This window comes from Sceloporus occidentalis, unplaced genomic scaffold, assembly GCF_023333645.1.
Source record: "Sceloporus occidentalis isolate IW3139 unplaced genomic scaffold, rSceOcc1.0.p SCAF_4, whole genome shotgun sequence".
NCBI lineage: Eukaryota > Metazoa > Chordata > Lepidosauria > Squamata > Phrynosomatidae > Sceloporus > Sceloporus occidentalis.
The window spans coordinates 146,204,934-146,210,933 of record NW_028316984.1 but is presented as its reverse complement, the minus strand read 5'-3'; positions in this window follow the sequence as shown (position 1 = coordinate 146,210,933).

Genomic DNA, 6,000 nt, shown 5'->3' with positions numbered 1-6,000 from the left:
CTGCCCCGCCCAGGATTATCTCATGGGAAAGAAAACCCTGGCTCGGTGACATGTGGCGAAACTCGTTTGGGAGCCAAATTTCACACACCCGATGCACCTCCGTCAGAGGCAAAACTGCACGCTGCGCTTTAGGTTCACAACACAAGTCTCTCCTGGGGAGGGATGGGGGGTGGTGGAATAAAGGAAGACAGGGCTTCCTAGCTGATCTTTCTCTTCTGGGACTGGTTAGACCAGTTTCAGGCTGGAGAACAGGGCTCCCACAAAGAAGAGGGCATGGTGTCAGCCTGGGAACTGACATCACATGATGTGGCAGATGCTCTGCTCCTTGTCTCAGGCTTGTGTTGAATCATTTCCCTCTCTTTTCTCTCCCCCATCCTTTTCTTCACCAATGTTGCACAACAAACCTCTAAAGGGACAGAACAATACGGCATTTATCATCCCATTGGGAACTTTTGCCTAGCCCCAAAGGGACCTGAAGTTTGCATGAGTAAGCAGGGTTTTTAAACATTTATTTGGAGGCCCTGAGAGCTGGATGAACTGGCTTGAAAAAAATAACCACCTGGGTGCCTTATCCTTCCTAGGATCAGCGCCATGCTACAAATTGTACAGAATGAGCTTGTCGCCTGAGGAGCACTCATGACATTTGATGAACTGCTCTGTACTCTGTGGACTGTGTCAGTACTGTCGTCCAGTGGAAAGATGGTTAAAGGACAAAGTTCAAGACCTGATTCAGCCATGGTTTTGTACAAATACTGATCTCCCTTCAGAGCTGGGCCTGTCATCAGGCAACTCATCCAGGTAGTGGATGCTTGGGGGGCTAATGGCAGTGCTCTCATTCCCATCCTCCCTTTAGGCCCCGGAGAACCAAAATGGTGGATGTATCCAAACTGCACAGTTATAGCTGCTTGATCACACTTTAACTGGCATGGCTCCATCCTATAAAATCCTGGGGTTTGCAGTTTGAGTTCAAGCCCATTCCTCTGAATAAAATACAGTACTAGAACTCTAGAGAAGAGAATTCCAAGTCCCTCACCAAACTACAGATTCCAGGATTCCATAGGATAAAGCCAAGACAGTCAGAATGCATTCTGAACAAAAAAAGTATTGTAAATATGCAAAGGACATTATCACACCAGCCTTGTGTCTCATGGCAATTGTGTTATGAAAGGAAACAGGAACACACTACTTTGAAAATGTTTGTTATCACACCTCTCTTCTTTTACACAACTGCACTTCTGGGATTTGTAGTTTTGTGAGATATTTTGTTTTCTCTGTCAGAGAGCTTTGGTACCACAACAAACTACAAATCCTAGGACTGCATAACATTGAGCCAGGACAGATAAAGTGGTGTCAAACTGCATTATTTCTGCGGGGCAGAATCAGCTCAAGTCCCATGCACCTATACCCTCTGTGCAATGAGTGGACTAGGTGGGTGCCCTCCAGTTATTCTATCTAAGAGCCTGCTCAGGTATATATAACACATGCTTTGTTCCTTTTTTTCTGTTGCCATGTGTGGTGAAATGCAAAGATCTCACCTGAAGCAAAGATGTTAAGGCAGAGGTAGGCAATCTTTTTGAGCCAGGGGCCGGGTTGTGTCCCTCAGACAACTGGGGGGGCCGAAGCCAAAAAATAAATAATTAAATAATTAAAAAAAAAAATTAAATATATAAATAAACCAGGACAAATGTAGGACAAAATTTTCAAATGGAAGACACTTTTTTTAAAAAAATGGAGGACATGCGAAAAAATTTGCTGATTTTAAAAAAAATGTTAATATAAATGCATGTTTCTGAGGCTTCTATAAACAATTGCTCCCCAAAGGCCCCGGTGGCAATCGGCGGCAGGACCGGGCTGGGGCTGGTCCCAAGGCCTCACTGGGCTGCATCCGGCCCGCGGGCCGCAGGTTGCCTACCCCTGTGTTAAGGAGAGAGTCAGTGTGGTGTACAGGTTACAATGCCAGGCTAGGAAATCCAGGTTCAGGTCTCCAGTGAGTCCTGAAACTCAATGAGGTGACTTTGGTCCAGCCACTCTTTCTTTGGCTGATGTATTGTACAGTAAAGATAAAGGGAATAGAAAGAGAGACATATATGCTGCATTATGCTCACTGAAGTGAAGGAAGTGTAAAGATGTAACCAATGGTCTCTTCCAGACTAGTCAGTTCTCAAAATATAGCTCCTTAGGTTTTCCCCAGGACTTGCCCATTGTCTTCTCCACTTGTCCCATTCTTTTTTGGCGGCTGCTTCTAATGATTTCTTGGATCTGCACTAGGGCTGTTCTAAAGGTTTTTTTTTTTTAAAAAAACAACCCAGGATGTGGCTTGCTGAGGTGATCTGATAGTTCGAAGGGGTAATTTTCTCCCCTGTGGATTAAAACAATACAGTCAAGCATTATAAAAATAAAATATTTTTAGAAAAAGAGAAAGAGAAGGATAACTTTGTGCTCTGATATGTCTTTCAACTAAGAAGAAGCCTGCTTGAGGGTGGAAATAAAATTGCAGCTGGTGTTGGGAATTTCCAGATGATAGTTGGGGACCCAGAACAACTGAAAAATCATTTAGATATTTTGGAAAAACTTTGAGATTTACAGCAACAAATACTGCGACCTCCAGTGACATTTGCTCCATCTTGAGGACCCCAACAAACAACTGGCTGTAAGGTAAAGTGGACCTGGTAAAGAGAGTTGCATGAATAAATAACCTGAGAAATCTGAATAACTGTTTCTGAGTGAAAGATACACAACATTGCTAAGAAGGGCAAAAAGAGATTGTTTCTGTTATTTATATTGTGGTTTCAATGGCCACTCAGCAGTGCCAAGAGCACTTATGAAGGATTAATCATTCTGATATTTCAAAACAAATAAAACAGTACAACACCTGCACAGGATAGAAGCATATCAGACGATGTTATACTCACAGTCATATGTAACAGTCAGGAAGTATGCTGGGATTTATGGATAGTAGCTAAATGAGAATCCATTAAAGAGCAGATAGAAATGAAAAACTTTCAGACCTATTACAAACTTTGCATCAAGCCAAATATTAAGCAATGAAAGACATGAAAAGAAGAGGGTTAAAAGGATGTTGCTGGATAAGGTGCAAAAGTTCACATTTGGCCTTAGTTTGGCTTGAAATAAAATCTGTAAAATACCAGCATGGTGTGGGACACTGGAAGAGCAGGGTTCCAACCTCACTCAGCCATGGAAATGCACTGGTTGACCAAGTCACACTCCTTCAGCCTCAAAGGGAGGAAAGAACAAATCTCCTCTGAACAAATTGTGCCAAGAAAACTTGATTATAGATTCACATTAGCATCACCATAAGTTGGAAATGACTTGAAGGGACACAACAATGACAAGAAATACCAAATGGGGAGCCAATGTTTTGTAGTGGTTTAAGCATTGGAATAGGATTCCAGGAGATCAGGGTTCAAATCTTTGATCTGCCATGGAAACCCCTTGGGTGATCTTGGGTACCCTAAGAGGAGGGCAAGAGCAAATATCTTCTGAACAAATCTTGCCAGGAAAACCCTAGGACCACCATTAATCAGAGTCAACTTGAAGGCACATCACAAATAAAAAGACATGCAGCGTCTAATAGCAATGTTGTCAATATATTGAATTGGATTATTATGAGAGAGTAAGGATCATCACCGTTGTACAAGAGAATCGAAGAACCAACTGTGTTAAAAACATTTACATTTTATCTAAAAGGCCACAGCAATTAGTATAACGGCGCTGTATAGATGGGCGCTATAGTTTGCCCTCATCATGTGTGAGGAGCTGCACTTCCAGATGCCCCTTGGCCCTCGCACATGACGAGGGCATCAAAATAGCAGCGCCATGTACAGATGGGCACCACTATTTTGACGTGACAGATGCTTAGCTTCCGCACATCGCGGCGCCATTATGATGCGCCATTGGTGCACTGCGACATCATAATCACACCGCAAGAAGAAACTGCTTTTTGTGGGTTCTTTTTGCTCTGCAAGGAAGTCCCGAGGTCTGGAGGCTGTGGCTTCCCCACAGAGCAAAGCAAGGCTCCGGGAGACCATCCTTTTTGGATGGTCTGTCCCATGCCTAAGTTAATTACTCTTTGCCTGGTTTTGCATTACCTACATATTGAGATCTGTTGGTTTATTAACAACAACATTTATAGGCTATCAGGCTTTGTAAATGGGACTGGTACAAAAAACAACAGGTAGTGGAAATTTTTTGGGGAGTTTTCCAAGTCCAACTATTCCTCGTGTTAGAAAGAGGCATGATCATAAATAATTTATATTATAATGATTGTAAATTATAATGTATTTTAATTTATAATTATTTTAATTTATAATTAATTACTGCAACAGTTCTTTTACAGTCACATTGCTATCACTTCCAGCCACTGTTGTTTCTGTCCTTTTGCTTCTCACTAGCTATTCTGGAAAAACAAGAAGCAGCAGACATAAGAGTTCCTCCAAAATCTGAGTCACTGTGTATTTCTTTTGGTTCAAAATCTGCACAGAAAACAAGAGGAAAACATGCTGTAACTTGGCCAAGTCAAGTGACAGGTTGGTTACAACAAATTTAAACTGCTTACCATATGTCTACTTAGCTGGTGTCTCAGTGAGTTGCTGTGAAGTAATGACTTTTCTGAAAATAATGACCTTAATAGAAGAGTCTGTTATCTACTGCCAAACAAGGTAATGCACAAAGCGAAATTAAATTCTAAGAAGTCGATACAGAGTATGGAAATGTAAGAAACTATTAATAAAAAATTGTGAAAGCAAACATGGTGCAAGAAACATTACTTTTCCGCAGAAACATGTTATACCTTGCTCACTACTTGAAGAGTAACATTTTAACAATGCCCTGCTTTTGTGTTACTTTATTATTCTTTTACAAAATAGACATAAAAATAAAAAATGCTCTGAAATCCCCATAAAATAATCACTATCTTTTTTAAAAAGTAAAAAGTACATTTCACTCTTTACATGAAAAAATGGTGAGAGGTTACCAGTTGCTAACATTATTTGTTGAAACAGCAACAGCCAGTTGTTGTCCCTTTTTTAACTTTCCCAAAGTAATACATAACAGGTAGTGACTGGCATCCTGTACAGTGTCATGGATAATGTCATATGGAGCTATTCCTTTCCTCCCTTCTCGATGACCAGCACTGCCCCAGACTTAACGGTTGCGCTGCTGCAGCACCCCATAGCCATTCTATGGCTGGTGGGTGGTGGAAATCAGATAAGCACCTGGCTATGTCCCCTCAGCCAGAGTTAAAATAATTACATCATTTGCCCCCTTTAAGGACCTCAGCAGACTTTAGTGGATGGTGACCCAGCGCAATGGACTCAGGCTCCAGGTTGACTCAGCCTTCCATCCTTTAATAGATCAGTAAAATGAGTAACCAGCTTGTTGGGGGCTTACACAAAGAGTCCTTAGCATTATAAAGTAGTAAATGCTATTGCTAATGCTAAACTATTGGGCTAGGTGGGCCAAAGGTCTGATTTCGTTTAAGACAACTTCCTATGATTTCACTCTCAATATTCTTCACACCTCCAGATTGTGTATTATGCAAAAGATGTTTCATACACATAATTATAATCTGCTACTCTGACATTTAGGTATCTTCTAGGGTTGGTTTTTTTTGGGGGGGGATTATAGTGGAGGTGGAACTGTACAAACGGTATCTTTTCACCTGTACCATTCAATCCTCTTACATTTTGTTGCCACATTTCTAAGGGGTAATTCATGCAATTATCTGGACACTAGAAAATCCAATGCAATTCTAGACTGCATCAGTAGGAATACAGTGTCTACTAATGCCACTCTATTCTGTTTTAGTCAGACTTCACTTGGAATACTGTGCCCAGTTCTGGGTACCACAATTCAAAAAGGATGTTGATAAGCTGGAATGTTCCCAGAGGAAAGTGACCAAAATAGTGAGAGGTCTGGAAACCACATGCCCTATGAGGACCAGCTTAAGGAGCTTGGTGTAGGGAAGAGAAGGTTAAGAGT